Raw genomic sequence first — 17450 nt, forward strand, 5'->3', positions numbered from 1 at the left:
CAGGGGGCGCTGCAGCTCCCCAAACTCCTGATACAACCACACAGACACAGGTTTACCAAAGACAAAAGGGTTTTATTGGGCAAAACTCTTACACAATGAAGCGTTTCCCACCACCAAAACTCTTTCCTCCACTCCTCGCAGGTGATTGTTGCCCGACTCCTCTCCCACTCGTCTGTCAATGGCAGGGCGGCTCCTTTTATCTTGGACCTGGGAGTACTTCCACTGCTAGGGCATTGGAGTCGGAAGTCAATCGGAAGTCTTACAAAGCAGGGATTACCAATCCCAACAGCTCCCCACGGCAGCCCCCCACAGAACCCAACCAGACTGTCCCACAGGACTACAACTCCCATTGTGCCCTGCAGGTATCTGTGTAGGAATCCTGGTCTGGGTGTGCTGCCATCTAGCGTATTGGGGAAGCCATTGCTTTGAAAAGAACATCTCCTCCTGTTCCTTAATTACATTGCCCTCCCGGCCGGGTAATGATTTGTGCCCTGTCCTGTTTGGGATGCCAGCTAATGTCTGTCATCCATTACACAAGAAACAGCAAAACATCTGAGCATCAATGCCATCACCCAGTGAACCATCAGCACTGGAGGAGTCTCCTCAATGAATTTGCTTAAATTGTTACCAGTAAGACAGAGGGGGGCACAGCAGAGGACCTCCAGAATCAAAGACGAAAAGCCCAACAGTTCTGTACTGCTGCTCATCCAGCCTGGAAGTCAACCATCATGTCCGCCGGGATTGGTCAACAAACGTGTTAGACAGATATTGTGCCTGGAGTCGTTCAGGAAAGTCCCAAGTGAAACATGGAGATGGACAGGACAAATACGGAGCCCGTCACCAGGCAGTCACTTGGATGGAACTCCCAGGGACAAAGAAAGAGAGGACCCCCTGAGAACATCTGGGAATGCAGCCGCATGCAGGACTCGATGGAGGCAGGACTGGTCTGGGAGGCGGCCAGATGAGCTGCTAAGGACTGAAGGAAGTTCAAGGCGTTGGCTGGTGGAGGGCCTTGTGCTCCACTGGGAGCTGAAACACCTACTTGGTATGTCTGAATGTGCGTCTGTGTGCTTTATACTTGTCATGTCTTTTGTAGCTATCAGTGGTCTAATATTCTTTGTTGTTAGCGGGTGGCTCCTCAGGAGGCGGGGCCACTCTGACATCACCACTCCTGAGCCCTCCCCCTGGCTAATTAAGTCAGCTGAGATGGCTCAAGAGTAGGAAGTCATTGGGTTTCTGTCATACTATTTTCTTAATCTTAATGAGGGTCACGGGGAGCCTGGCAAGGACAAGGGCGCCAGGCAGGAACAATCCCCTCAGTCACCACAGGGGTTCACACACCACACACCAAAAAGGGCCAATTCAGCATTGCCAGTCCACCCAACTGGCATGTCTTTGAAATGGGGGAGACTGGATCACCCATAGGAAACCCACCCAGACACAAACTCCAAGAAGGGATCAGCCGGGATGTGACCTCTGGTCGTCTTACGGCAAGGCAGCAGTGCTGCCACTGTGCCAACGTACCGCCCCCATTGTGTTTGTAAGCTTTGATAGTTTGGCTGGATTCTCGGTTTTATTTTTTGTTCTTGGAATTTGCTTTTGGATTGTGTTTTTTAGGACTCGATTGCCTTTTACACGACTCCTTTTCTTTTGCTGTATTTTCTTCACTAAATCCTTTCATTATAAAGATTCTTGCTTTGCCTTTTTGTGTGTCGGGGGTTTACTGTCATCCTCCTCCTTGTGGAGCATTTTGCTTTATTTTGGAACATTTCTTCATATTTTGAACTGTTACACCAGATGTTCCCAACTTTGGGCCAAGCCAGGTTGAAGCCCGCAGGTAGAAGGCCGGGGCTAGCTGGTCTGGAGTTGAGGGTCTTCTGGGCTGACCGGTGAAGACCCCGGCCTGCTTTATGGTTCTCTTTGAAAGCCTCACGCCATTTTCTTTATGCTTAGCTTGAGAGTTATGAAGGAATTCTGCCCTTGTGTGGCTTTGGGGTTTTCATTGCTGAGAACTTCCAGTGGTGCTTCACGCGTCCCTGAGATCGAGAGCCCCATTGTGGTGTCTCACCCTGACTGTGTGCCTTGGCTTATGTTTATTTTTTTCCTATTAGTTTTCATGTGTTTTTGTTACATAATGTTTTATCCATCAGTCCATCCATCCATTTTCTGCTGCTTGTCCAGGTCTGGTCACGGGAACAGCAGTCTGAGCAAAGATGCCCATCAATATACCCCCAGCGTCTCCAGAGGGATGCCAAGGAGTTCCTGGCAGGTTTAATCTCTCTAGCCTGTCCTGGTCTGCTCCTGGCTGAGACATCTCCCTAAGGGGGGCACCCTAATCAGATGCCCAAGCCAGGACTCTGAGCTCCTCCTGCACTCCTCTAAGGCTGAGCCCAGATGCTCTTGTGTCCCCAGTCAGGTTTTGATGGTCACTACCCACAGGTGAGGACAGGGATGTAGACTTGTGCTGCTCTGGCCCAGTTTTCAGTCCCTGTTCTCCTCTCGCTTATGAAGAAGACCCCGAGATACCTGAGGCAGCAGGTCGTAGCCAACCTCGAGAGGGCACGCCACCATCTTCTGGCTGAGAGCTTTTGGGTACATCACCAGCTGCTTCCCACTCAGATGCACACACCAGCCCAGTGTGTGTCTGATGTCGCAGCCCACTGAAGCCCGCAGGACTACCTCATCTACACAAAGCAGAGATGTGATCCTGAGGTCACCGAACTGGACACCCCCCCAATTCTAGACATGACAATTCTGCAGAGAATCAGCGACAAAGGGCAGCACTAGTGGAGTCCGACACCCACCAGGAAGGAGTCTGACACTCTGCCAGCAACGAGAGCCAACCTCTCACTCCAGTTGTACAAATAATAATAATAATAATAATAATACATTTTATTTATATAGCGCCTTTCCCACGCTCAAGGCACTTCACAGAGTGAAGCTCACAACAGCTGGTCCTGTAGCCCCAAACTGTCACCAGGTCACTCCGCCATTGACCGTCCTATGCCTTTTCCACAAGTCGACTGGCTGGGCACACTCCCATGGACCCTCAAGGACTCTCGTGAGGGTCCACTGTTCTGCAAGGTTAGACCAACAGCCGGACCCTCCTTTTCAGAACCCTGGCCCCACCATGAATGGCTACCTCATAGTGGTGGAGAGGTTTGTGACCCCAGGAGCCATGTTGTGTGAGGCAGGGTAGGTCCGAGGTGGGGGATCAGAGAGACTGCTTGTGGTTCATGTTGGCCTTCATGAAAAGGTTGATCGAGGATCCAGCAACCTCGCCCAGAAAAGGGAAGGCGAGACCCTACCCTGGTGCCAGGCATAGTGGAGGGAAACTAGAAAATGCCCCCCCCACCCCCTCGTCATCTGCTGTCTTCTTCTTTCCATGTCCACTCGAATGCAAGACTTCCAGAAATTTGCGGTTAAGTTGGCTTTGCCATTTGTGCATGGAGGGTCTAACCTGGGGCAGGTCAGTGAGCGACTGAGGTCCTGGGCAGCACCCCCCTCACACAGCCTCTGCAGGTTGGTTCTTCCATCTTGGCACCGTCACCCCAATGTGATTTAGGGATCTCCATGATGCGTAGGGCAGACTGCTGCCAGGGGTCCGTTCTTCTTTATGTCCAGTTGGCTCCTCCACTTGGCGTTTCGGTTCACTTCCTGAGAAGCTCTTCCTGGATCTGAGCGGTCGCACGGGGGGTTGGTGTCCGTACAGGGGGTAGCGACGGTCTTTCTGTCTTCTGCTTCGGTTGCTCCTTGTTTGCGGTGACAGGCCACCAGCGAGTGCAACAAGCAAATGGCTTACTGTGACATTTCTGACACTGCTTGACACTTTCTCCACCAGACTGTCATGGACAAGTCATAAATCGTCCCGAGTGCGATGATCCTCAGAGCAGAGTGATCTGTAAATGGGCAGTGAGGAGGCGCAGCTGTGTGATGACATCACTGAAACTGGGCAGCTCCGAGTCGACCAATCAGGTGTCAGTGTCACTCTCTGTGGTTTTGGTTGAATGCTCCGCCCCACTCATGGATATTGATGAGATACCATAAAGTGACAGAACACATAGAAAGAGTTGGGATTTTTTTTTGCTGCAAGATGTTGTTTCGTCCACTAGATGGCAGCAGATTACTGTCCTGAGAATTATTGGGGATTAAAACTCTAAAGCAGACCGTTACATGGCGCCCTGAGTCTGACTCGGCTTTAACCGTATTAATATAGAATTCACAGGGTTAACTCTATGGAGACCTCCTCGCCATGGCCTGTTGCGCCCAACTTCAAGACGGATGTAAAGAAACCAGACAGAAGTTCTCAGGTGATCTCCTGGACAAAGAAGTGGCCTTTTGGAGGAGTGTACTGTGGCCAGAGGAAGCAAACGTGGAACTGTATGTCCTGTTAGTGCCATGGAGGACAGACGGGCATTCCAGCTAAACAAGTAAACGACTTCCTGCCCACCTGGAGGAATAGAAGCAGGGGGTCAGGAGCAGTTCCATCCCCCATATGACAGGTGGCAGTGGTCCTCTCGAGGAGTCCCAGTTTGGACACCCGCAGGGGTACATGGGAGTTAGAATGCAGAAGTGCAGCCCTGTCGGGGTCCCTGGGTCTCATTAGAGGGTGCAGTTGGTGGAGGACCTCCATGGTCTCCATGTGACCAAGAGGACGGGACAACACTCAACAGGAGGAGCAGAAGAAGAGGACAAAGATCCATTTGTTTAGTAATTGTGGTTTGGTTGTTGGGCGGCACGGTGGCGCAGTGGGTAGCGCTGCTGCCTCGCAGTTAGGAGACCTGAGGTTCGTTTCCCGGGTCCTCCCTGTGTGTAGCTTGCATGTTCTCCCCGTGTCTACGTGGGTTTCCTCCCACAGTCCAAAGACATGCAAGGTAGGTGGATTGGCGATTCTAAATTGGCCCTATGTGGTGGGCTGGCGCCCTGCCCGGAGTTTGTTTCCTGCCTTGCGCCCTGTGTTGTCTGGGATTGGCTCCAGCAGACCCTCGTGACCCTGTAGTTAGGATATAGCGGGTTGGAAAAGGGATGGATGGATAAATTGGCCCTAGTGTGTGCTTGGTATGTGGGTGTGTGTGTGTGTCCTACGGTGGGTTGGCGCCCTGCCCGGGATTGGTTCCTGCCTTGCGCCCTGTGTTGGCTGGGATTGGCTCCAGCAGACCCCCATGACCCTGTGTTCAAATTCAGCGGGTTGGAAAATGGATGGATGGTTTGGTTGTTTGTGCAAACTCAGTGAGCGATCTGTGTAAATAATATCCTTTATTTGAACCCGGGACTGTGTCGGGTGCTATTGTGTTGGAGGTTTGGTGCTCAGTGGTGCCCCCTTATGGTCACAGGTGATAATGGTCAGCTATGTAGGAAGGAAGAAAGTTGAGGCTTTCGTGCCAAAGATCATTGGGCCAACTGTAATGTACGAGGGTGGCACCTCAAGACACCAGTCAGAAAGTTCAATCTTGGTCATGAATGTGCCTTTGAGCTGGACAGTTGTGACAAAATGGCTTGACGACAGCAAGGTGCGAGTATCAGGGTGGCCATCACAAAGGCCCAACCTGAATCCCACTGAAACTGAAAAGGCGAGTCTGAGTAAGGAGGCCCACCAGCCTAACTGATTTATGCCAGTTGCGTCAGGGCGAATGCCACGTATTGTGAGAAGCTCGAGGAAGGAGACCCTGATTCAGGGCACAGGCCAGTCCCCTTAGGTTACTGGCAGGTGGTCTCGCCACAATGTGGTAAGCATTTCAAATACTGACACGGCGTACGGAAACGTCTGACGCACCGGGCATCTGATCAAGTAGATGAAGGCTGGCATAATCCTGTCTCTGTGACGTGACCACTTATGGACTTACATGAGAGACCCTAATTAACTTAGCCTGGGGAATGTATGGTGTGACCTTGGGGGACGGGGGGGGCGCGGCAGCACCCCATAAACCTCCCCGACTCAATAAATGCTGTAGAATTTACCAGAGACCTTCTCGTGGAGCACATCACCATTAGATATTCTCTTCTCTTTCGTTTCCTCCATTCCTCCGACTTGCCTGGGGTTTGACGCCGGACCCTGGAGTACCGCCGATGCCAGGACATTACATGTGGGAAGAGCACCTGGACCAGGCTGAAGCCCCACCAAGTCGGTACAGCCAAGCGCTGAAGCGCCCCCTGCTCGTGTGCCCTCACGGGACTACAATTCCCAGCATGCCCTGCAGATATGTGTATGGGTACCCCAGCCTAGAATGCTGCCACCTAGCATGTTAGTGGAAGGCTGTCCTCCCATTGTGCTGAGTAAGGGTCTTTGGTCCTGCCCTGCTGGGACCCCAACAAACCCAATCCTGCCTTTCTGTCCAGCCATTCACTTGCTTGGCCTCCTGGCCGGGAAATGACGTAAGGACAGGCCACACTGCCAAGGCAGACTGACTCGCAGTTGGCTTCATTTTACAAGTGGCTTCTGTTGTCTTGTGAGATGTTTGTCAGCAGACGTTTATTTAGATCAGCGAGAGAAAACCTATCTGGGGGCATCAAAGCAGTCAAGCGAGAGTTCGGCAAGAAAATCCGCAGCCCCTCTCAGGACCCTGGAGACACGAGCCATCGCTCTGGCTGTCCTTGTCTGCAGTGGGGATGACTCCCTTCCAGATGTTCTGAACCACCTCTGTGTGATGCCCTGAGTGACATACCTGAGAGGACGTCCACCTCTCCTCTGTGTTGGTCCACTGCTGGCGTGTAAACTGTCACAAAGCCGCTGGACCGGGTGACACACCGAGCCGAGCGCTCAGGGAACGAGCAAACCAGTGGACGGGCATCTTCACAGACATCAGTTGTCCCCAAATGCTGAAGGAGTCCTTTGCCTCCATGAGTGTCACACGGGTCATCACAATGTCCTTCAGGAGGCATCATGTGACCCTCTCCAGGCGGCCCACCAAGTGAATCGCTCCACTGAAGATGCCACACCATCCCCTCTTCATCTGGCCAGAGGAGACTCCTACGCTGGGACTTTCAACACCATCATCCCCCAGAAGCTCACCGAGAAGTTTAGTCTGCTGAGCCACAATACTCCCCTATGCAGTTGGGTCCTGGACCTCCGACATCAGAAACACCGTCTCCAGTAGCTTCACCCTGAGGCCCCCCAGGTCCGCATACTCAGCCCTCCACAGTTCATTCACGGTTGTACGCCAGCATTACGTTTGCAGAAGACACAACGGTGGTGGTGGGGGGTCTCGTCAGCAAGGGGGACAAGTCGGCTTACAGAATGGAGATACCAATTCACTCAGGGCCGACTTAACGCATGGGCACGCTGGACAGTTGTCCGGTGCCCCCATGCCAATCAATGCTGAGTGGTTGTGTAGGTAGGGGCCCAGTAACTGCTTTGCCCGGGGGGGCCTATAATGCTGTTAAGGTGGCCCTGGTGCAACTGTGACAATTTCTACTTTAATATGGACGACAGGAAAGAGCGGATTGTTCACTTCAAGAATGCCCGCGCTGCCCACACCACCCTGCACGGCAAGGGCTCTGTGGTGGACCTGGTCAAGTCCTTGCTGTGCGCCTCCCAGTCCTCACTTGGCCAACTAACCGCAGCCAGGAGGGGGCAGCAGCATCTCCGCTTCCTTCGACGGCCAAAGGTCGCCAGCCTGCCACCCCTCATTTAGGGGGCCGCCATTGGGAGCGTTCTGACCTGCCGCATCACCGCCTGGGTCAGGAACTGCGGTGGCTCTGACCGGGAGGTCCTACAAGGGGTAGAGAAGTGAACATTGGCACCACTCTGCCCTCCAGTGAAGACGTTGCCCACAGCATTGTGCAGGACCCCCAGTGCCCCTCCCATGGTCTCTTTGTCCCACTTGCATCTGGCAGAAGGTTCTGTAGCATCTGAACCAATTCTGGAAGTTTCTACTGTAGCTTGTACACCTTTTGGGGGCCAGACTCTGAACTCTGTGCTGCCCCCCAAACCCTCAGATCTGCTCCTAGTCGTTCACGCAGTGCACTTGTTACACTTGTCACGATTGATTGATTGATTGATTGATTGATTGATTGATTATCTGCCCCCTTCCTTATTTTTTATTATTTCTCTCTTCAGATTGTGTTGCAGCTCTTTAAGTGTCTTGCACTTGTCCCGTGTTTATGTCGATGTTGCACCGCGGTGGTCCTGTTATGTGGTGCCACCTGACCTGACTCAAATGTGACTGGTGACACAGCTCCTCGTGTTTTAAAGAGGATGCCCATCAGTGGCGGGGGCACAGTCTCCAGCCCTGGTTGACCACGTCCACTTCTTTTCAGGTACCCACACACATGCCAGTTAGGTGTCCCTCCCTGGCAGACTTGAGGTCTTCACTAGGACCCTCAGGGGGGCCCATTTACTGAATTCTCAACAGCTCCCGGTGGGTCACCTTTAAGAAGATCGACAAGCAAACAGAGCCTCCAGGTGACTTTGTGAAGCGCCTTGTCACTGCGGTGAAGACAGAAAAGGCCAGTCAGGGGCTACGAGCGGGCGAAACAAACAGGGGGTCGAGGGTCAAATTGCCGAGGGGCAGAAATCAAGAACCGTTTGCTTTTGGAATCTCCTGAGGCCGTGACGGTGAAAATAGTCGGAGACCATCGTACAATCCCGACATCCCACCGAGAGGCAACAACACAAACCATAAACCGCTCACAACTTGAACCGACCCATGAAAGCTCCGTCTGCCCCTCTCTGTCTCACTCGCGCTCTCTCTCTCTCGGGCCGCTTCTCCATCTTGAAGAAGATCAACTCCTCCTCCTCCTCGGCAGCCATACTGATGAAGAGGACGAATCAAATGTTGCTGCAGTGTGGCGCTGTCAGGCTGTATTTTCTTTTATTATTTTGGGCCGCTCATCTCGGACACGTAAGACTCTGCCGAGCTGCCCGTGTGGAGAGCGTCTGAGTGCCAATTCCCAAAGTGTCCACTAGAGGGAGACATTGTGGTCAAACGCTGCCTTAGTCATAACAGCAAACACGGGATCTTTAAAAATAAAACTATTTAATACACAAAAGGGAGATGCCAGCTATGGCAAACCTGTTTGGATGGTTTCCTAAGTGTGACTCAAGGTACACATCAACATCTCAAGATGAACAAAATCCTGAGAAGAAATCCAAGAGGTGACGTCACAAAAACAAAAGGAGTGCGCACAGCAGAAACGCTCGCCAACTCGCCAGTGCACTCAAATGAACCGCAAGGGACTGTGGGTTATGCCCGCCTTGAAAGGGCTCAGGGCAGACCCCTTAGGTGAAGGGCAGGTGGTCCCGCCACAAAAACACAAGGCACGTAATACCAAAGGCAAGGGATGAACAGAAGACCTAAAACAAGAATTAGGACCCCAGTCAATGGGACCCCCTGATTGAAATATCAATATAATACAAATGGGGATGGGGCGGGCTGACCTACAGGACCTGACAATGTGCTGAGGGGGGGGGGGATTGGAAACAACAACAACAACATTTATTTCTGTTGCACATTTTCATACCAATGATGACCTCAAAGTGCTTTACATGGCGAAGAAAGGGAAAAAAGACAAAATGAATAAGAATTAAAATTAGGGAACACTAATTAACAGAATAAAAGTAATAAAAGTAAAGTCCGATGGCCAGGGAGGACAAAATAAAAAGAAAAAACAAACTCCAGAGAGCTAGAAAAAAAAATCACGAGACCACCCGGCCCCTAACATAAGTGACCTCACAGTCAGTCCTCATTGTATTCAGGGTTCATATGGAAGAACTTGATGATGATGATGACGGTCGTGAGGACTTCAGGCCTTTAATCCAAACATTTGGTAAAGAGTAGCAGAGGAGAGAGAGGGGCAGGTCACCCGAGGACCCCACAGTGACAAGTCAGGGTCCGGGTCTTGGCATTCGTAACAAAACAGCAAAGGGTCCGAAAACTCCTAGGAAGGAGAGATCTGAGCTTTTAATAAAGTTGCAGGCCCTTCTGAACACACTTGTCATGATGGGTTACTGGGCAAAAAAAAAATGGCAACTTTGTACCCTTAAAATGAAATCGGCAGCACAAGAAAGTGGGCAGAAAGTGAAGGGGGCAGAGTGAGCTGCAAACAGTGGCCCCCTGCTGGACGCCACTCGCCAACCGCCATCTGCTTCATGCATCTGAGCCCATTCTACAGCCCACACCCTGCACTGCCACTTCTGTTAGTTTGATGCCCACCTCTCACGTGGCACCTCATCACATGCTCTCTGACAGCCCTGATCAATCATCTCATCTGCTCCTCTCTGGTCGTCTCCTTTTGTTTCCTCCTCATAGAATTGCAGCCTGTCAGTAAAACACGACCCCCTCGTCTGAGCCCACGCTGACTGGTCAGTTAAACTCCTGCCCTTGTGTCGCCCAATCTTAACAAGGCGCTATATAAATTAAATGTATTCTTGTTTTTCTTCTTCTTCTAATAACAATAATAATAATAATAGGGCGGCACGGTGGCGCAGTGGGTAGCGCTGCTGCCTCGCAGTAAGGAGACCTGAGGTTCACTTCCCTGTGTGGAGTCTGCATGTTCTCCCCGTGTCTGCGTGGGTTTCCTCCCACAGTCCAAAGACATGCAGGTGAGGTGCATTGGTGGTCCTAAATTGTCCCTAGTGTGTGCTTGGTGTGTGTGTGGGTGCCCTGCGGTGGGCTGGCACCCTGCCCGGGGTTTGTTCCTGCCTTGTGCCCTGTGCTGGCTCCTGCAGACCCCGTGACCCTGTGTTAGGATATAGCGGGTTGGACAATTCATGGATGAGTAACAATAATAATAATAATAATAATAATAATAATAATAATAATAATTCCTTCCACTCGTCTCCCTGTGCTGCACATGAAGCTCACTGGCCCAGTGTCTCCAGTCCAGAGGTGTCAGATCACGAACTCCAAGTTCTTCTCTTCTGCACTTCTTCATTTTTCTGCTTCACTTGAGCACATTTCATGGTGGCCTACTTGTACTTTGGCCCCACTATAGTTTTAGGTCAAGTTTCACACTTTTTGCTTTGTTACATTTTCCAGCACATCCTCGTTAGTCATCACACAGACTATACTATTATTATATTATTATGATAAATGAATAAAAGAGACCAATCAGGCGTGTTGTCAGCTTAGGTTAGGATTCAGCATTTCTCGGACCCGGCCAATAGAATACCCTAAATCATCTGATGAGGACAGGCGCCTATGTGTTTGTGTATCCGTGTTTCCATCTGCTTGCTGTGTCTCTGTTTTCTAACAGGTGGTGCATCACCACGAGTAACACTGCTTTTATGAATCCCATGCCAAATGGCATATAACAGATGCGCCATCTGTTGGAACGATGGGTACAATGCATTTTATGACTACTGCCCATGTTTGTGATGCACCATCTGTTGGAATGTGCATTTTATTACTGCATGTTGTAGATGCCACAGGGGCTGGATGGGCATCCCAGCCAGAAGAGGGGACGGCTCTTTACAGGTAAACAGGCATCTCGGCTGGGGAACAACAACAACATTTACTTCTTTATTATTATTATATCGCAAATGCTGGCGTTCAAACTGCTTTACAGGATGAAGAAAGAAAAAAAAAAGAAAAAATATAAAAATAATATTAGGCAATACTAATTAACAAAGAATAAAAGTAAGGTCTGATGGTCAGGGAGGACAGAAAACTTAGAAGAGAGGGCTATATAGGATGGACAGACAGCCCACCGCAACTGGAAGATATCACTGCGGACTGTTTACTCCCCCAGCATGTCAGATGGCAGGTGCCTAGTATGGACCCAGCAGGGCATGCTGGGAAGTGTAGTCCGGCAACACAGCCCTGCTGGAACTCCTGGGTGCCACCAGGGGGCACTGCAGGGACATGTGCCACCTAAAATGGGACTTCTGTATGACCCAAAAGTTCTTCCATTGGGCGGTGGCCTTGGCACCAGAATGACTCCCAGGTCCTTAATGAAAGGGGCCACAATCCTCTGCCCAGGTGAGTCGGAGCTGAGAGGAAGAGGGGCAACACTCGCCTGGAGGAGGGCAGGTTGGTGGTGAGAGGTGGAAGGAGAAACAGAGACCTGGGCTTGTGCTGCTGTAGAAGGACATTGGCTTGAATAAAACACCCTTCATCTGCACCCGGGACTCTTGGTGTATTGGTGTTAGGGGTTTGGGCCGTTGACACCCTGGTATGTATTACAGAATACATCCCAAAAGACGGTGGGTGGTCTCCTCAGATCCCAAACGTTTACAGTGTAGAAGAGGGGACACAACATGGTGACACACGGGCCCCCCTGTCCCACCTTTGGTGAAATGTGCTGCCGGCATCAAATTCAAAACAAGCAGAAGGTTTTCATAAAGCAACACAACTTCTCTGTTTTGACATCTGATATTAGATTGGATCAACTTTATTAATCCTGGGGGGTTCAGCAGTGCAAACCTAAAAAAACAAAAATACAGACTCATAAGACAAAAGACGCAGTCAGTCACTCGACAAACAAATCAAAATAAAATGGAATGAGCACCTCGGGTGGAAGCTCTGACTTAGAATTAGAATAGATAGATAGATAGATAGATAGATAGATAGATAGATAGATAGATAGATAGATAGATAGATAGATAGATAGATGTGAAAGGCGCTATATGAGAGATAGATAGATAGATAGATAGATAGATAGATAGATAGATAGATAGATAGATAGATAGATAGATAGATAGATGTGAAAGGCGCTATATGATAGATAGATAGATAGATAGATAGATAGATAGATAGATAGATAGATAGATAGATAGATAGATGTGAAAGGTGCTATATGATAGATAGATAGATAGATAGATAGATAGATAGATAGATAGATAGATAGATAGATAGATAGATAGATAGATGTGAAAGGCGCTATATGATAGATAGATAGATAGATAGATAGATAGATAGATAGATAGATAGATAGATGTGAAAGGCGCTATATGATAGATAGATAGATAGATAGATAGATAGATAGATAGATAGATAGATAGATAGATAGATAGATAGATAGATAGATAGATGTGAAAGGCGCTATATGAGAGATAGATAGATAGATAGATAGATAGATAGATAGATAGATAGATAGATAGATAGATAGATAGATGTGAAAGGCGCTATATGATAGATAGATAGATAGATAGATAGATAGATAGATAGATAGATAGATAGATAGATAGATGTGAAAGGTGCTATATGATAGATAGATAGATAGATAGATAGATAGATAGATAGATGTGAAAGGCGCTATATGATAGATAGATAGATAGATAGATAGATAGATAGATAGATAGATAGATAGATAGATAGATAGATAGATGTGAAAGGCGCTATATGAGAGATAGATAGATAGATAGATAGATAGATAGATAGATAGATAGATAGATAGATAGATAGATGTGAAAGGCGCTATATGATAGATAGATAGATAGATAGATAGATAGATAGATAGATAGATGTGAAAGGTGCTATATGATAGATAGATAGATAGATAGATAGATAGATGTGAAAGGCGCTATATGATAGATAGATAGATAGATAGATAGATAGATAGATAGATAGATAGATAGATAGATAGATAGATGTGAAAGGCGCTATATGAGAGATAGATAGATAGATAGATAGATAGATAGATAGATAGATAGATAGATAGATAGATAGATAGATAGATAGATGTGAAAGGCGCTATATGATAGATAGATAGATAGATAGATAGATAGATAGATAGATAGATAGATAGATAGATAGATAGATGTGAAAGGTGCTATATGATAGATAGATAGATAGATAGATAGATAGATAGATAGATAGATAGATAGATAGATAGATGTGAAAGGCGCTATATGATAGATAGATAGATAGATAGATAGATAGATAGATAGATAGATGTGAAAGGCGCTATATGATAGATAGATAGATAGATAGATAGATAGATAGATAGATAGATAGATAGATAGATAGATAGATAGATGTGAAAGGCGCTATATGATAGATAGATAGATAGATAGATAGATAGATAGATAGATAGATAGATAGATATGAAAGGCGCTATATGATAGATAGATAGATAGATAGATAGATAGATAGATAGATAGATAGATAGATAGATAGATGTGAAAGGCGCTGTATAATTTCCCAGGGTGTTTTTGGCTTTTACAGAAGCTCTTTAAATAAATACAGTACATTTACTTATACATTTTGTTCTGATCACACACCGCAGTGACTGTAAAGCACAACAATTCAAACGACGGAAACCTTGTGACTTGCCAGCCCCGCCCTGCCCCGCCCCGCCCCCGTGAGCCGCTATACCGACGAGTTCCTGTTTGTATGTTGGACCCCCTCTCGTGTTTTTTTCACCCACTTCTAATGAGTATTTCGTTGTCTGAACGTCCTCAGCGTTGGTGTGTCACAGTGAGGATGTGCAGCATTGTTCATCATGGCGCTCCGTTTTGTTTTAATCCCCTCCCCTGTTAGGACCTCCAGGGGTGCAGAGTGCGCCCTGTTCATCCACACGGGGGGCTGAGGCAGCACCCTTCCCAATGAAACTGCAGAGTGAGCTGAGTAACTCCACACCGCAGCACACCATTGACTAAAGTCAATCAACTGCACTCCACTAGAAGCCAATTCGTCAGGTTGAAGCGCCACCAACGACATCACGAGTCTGCGCAGATCCCGAGGTCTCCCTGTCGCCTTACGGGGGACACTTGACTCTTTAGAGATGTCCTCTCGTTTCTTCGTGACGCTTGCCGAGTCCCGCTGTCCGCTCGCTCCAGTCGTTGGACGTCCATATGGTTCGTCCCAGTCTGCCTTTCTGAATGCCCCCAGTAGCCTAACCTCCACCTGCTCCTTTCGTCGATTTTTTGGTTGATCGCCGTGTTTTCTTTCATGTGGCTTTCGCAATTTCCCGCGTCCTTACTATGATGAATGGACTGAGGGGGTGATAAGGGACCCCTGGGTTGAGCTGATATGACGCCTCGGCTCTTTGGCAGCCCGCATGGACAGCACTGAGAGCCACACAGCCGACAGGTGCGCTCGACGCGCAATAAACTCCTCCCACTTAGTGAACTGACCAATCTGAACTCGTCAGACCCCCTCGTCATCAGAATTCTCTCTGCTACTTACACGATGACTTTTTAATTTTTTCTTACGCATCCTCTTCGGATTTGACACAAAATGGCCCAACACTAAGGTGCCGATTTTAAACCCGCAAGGTGAGGGGCCACCAGAGTACGGGAGTAAAGGGGATACGCCGTGAGGGGAATGAACCCGTTAGGAGAACGGTGTCACTGTCCGCTAGCTACGCCGAGCACAGGATAATGAAATGTGAAAGATTTGAATAAAAATCCGACTGTGGGGATCGTTGTGAGTGTTCGTCGTCCCTTTGCCTGCTTATTGGATTGAAAATGAAAGTCTCTCCATCACACTTTCCATCCAATGCAACGGATCAGTTTTAACGGAAATGTTACCAGGTGCCCACGTATATGATGTCACGAAAAGTGCAGACGCTGCTCAGCAGTGCCAGAAGAGGACATCCGTGCGTGGAGGTACCCGATGTGTAACAAACACACAAGCGGTCGGGAGACGATGGAAGAACGGGAATTTAAATCGCCGTGACGTAATTAAGCTCCCTGCCTCGGTGAGATCGTGGCGGCGCGGAGGGCTTTTATATTCTGGTGCCGCAGTCGTAGAGTAGCTACTGGGCAGTGTGAATAACGTGATGGGGTCATGTTGTCTGATGTTGTCTTTAGTCCTATAGCTGCTCTGTGTGTGAGACGTGACAACCAATGAGAGCTCATCTGAAGTCCAATCAGCATCGAGCAGGAGGGCACGCAGCTGCTTTGGTCCTCACAATCAGAAGAGAAGCTCCTCTGTCTGATGTCTCGCGTTTAATGAACCTCAACTGATTAGAACATAGAAAGACAAGGGCAGAGACTGCGGCTGAACTCCATTGTGCAGCTCCATCAAGCAGTGCTCTGTTGGGAGGTCGTTATAGAGTCGTGTAATTTGACATCCCCTGACATTTCCCATTGGGATTAATAAAGTATCTATCTATCTATCTATCTATCTATCTATCTATCTATCTATCTATCTATCTATCTATCTATCTATCTATCTATCTAGTCATGGACTCTGGCGCAGTACACTGGTTAGAGGTCATGTAATGTGACTTCGGCTCAGACACTGTCCCTGGCTCAAGTTTATTTCTTATTTTTATGTTTTTATTTAAATTCTAGTTGTGCTACTGTCCTGGTGAAAAATCGTCACCAAAAGGCTTTTTACCTGAAATGAAGGCTATTAGGACTCAGAGGACAGGCAAACAGAGTCTAAAGCTTTATTGCAATAAAACAACAATAATAATATCACAGTGTCAACCCAATACGGCCAAACTGGACCGAACCTTGAACAGGCCAAGAATCCCAGTTTATATAATAATTTCTTATCTTCCTGACCTCACTCAGATTAGCTCATTCGCTGTTCCCTCTGACCCCCCCTCTGCACCTGTCCAGCCGGTACCTCGAGTTCTCATGGGAGTCATTACTAATTATCTCCTGACTTCCTTTTGCAGCTGGTCGTCGGTATTTTTACTGTCTGTTGTTCATTTTTACTTTCTGTTTTTGCTTATTTTGATTGGCCTCGGCCGGGCAGATGTTCTTTCTTCCATGTTTGGACTTTTTCTTATCAGTTCCCCTTTCTTGACTTTCAGACTATTTTATACTTGGTGGCTTAGAGCTAAGCTTTAATTAAAAAGAAATATGGCACGTGCTTCTATTTAATCATTTGCTAGGCTGGCCTGACTTGCATTAATATCTGCACTAAGGTCAATGCTTATATATTTTTCTATATTTATTTATGCTAATACATGGATACTCTAATTTTACTTTCCATACATTACATCATCTTGACCTCATTGTAACAATGCATTTGCTGTTTCTGCTGACTCACTTATTCCACCTATTTAAGGTTTGCCAACTGTTGAAACGACAAATGCAATACTTTTCATTAATAAAAATGTTTGTGGTGTGCCATCTGTTGGAATGGAAAATGCAATGGATATGTCACTTTTATATGCCATTTGGTATGGGATTAGTACAAGCAGTGTTAATTTTTGTAATGCACCATTTGTTGGAATGTCAAATTCAATGCATATGTCTCTGTTATATACCATTGAGTATGGGATTTGTAAAAGCAGTGCTAATGTTTGCAATGCATGTCTGTTGGAAAGACAAATGCAATGCATTTTATTTCTGCAAATGTTTGTGATGCACCAGCTGTTGGAATGACAAATATAATTTATATATTTCTGGTATATTCCATTTGGTAGGGGTTTCATAAATGCAGTGTTAATGTTTGTGGTGCACCATCTGTTGGTATGGCCGATACAATGCCTATGTCACTTTTACAGTATATGCCATTTGTTATGGGATTAGTACAAGCAGTGTTGATTTTTGTAATACGCCACTTGTTGGAATGTCAAATGCAATGCATTTTATTACAGCAAATGTT

At 47.7% G+C, this 17450-nt stretch overlaps 1 long non-coding RNA gene across 1 annotated transcript; it reads left to right on the plus strand.

Annotated features, from left to right (window-relative positions):
* The first annotated feature begins 12737 nt into the window (after positions 1 to 12737).
* On the plus strand, positions 12738 to 14064 carry LOC127527271 (uncharacterized). The gene is made up of 3 exons (XR_007934565.1): positions 12738 to 13135; positions 13459 to 13707; positions 13783 to 14064. It is a non-coding gene; the product is annotated as an uncharacterized LOC127527271 (long non-coding RNA).
* The last annotated feature ends 3386 nt before the right edge of the window (positions 14065 to 17450 follow it).

This window comes from Erpetoichthys calabaricus, chromosome 3 (genome assembly GCF_900747795.2).
Source record: "Erpetoichthys calabaricus chromosome 3, fErpCal1.3, whole genome shotgun sequence".
Classification (NCBI taxonomy): Eukaryota; Metazoa; Chordata; class Cladistia; order Polypteriformes; family Polypteridae; genus Erpetoichthys; species Erpetoichthys calabaricus.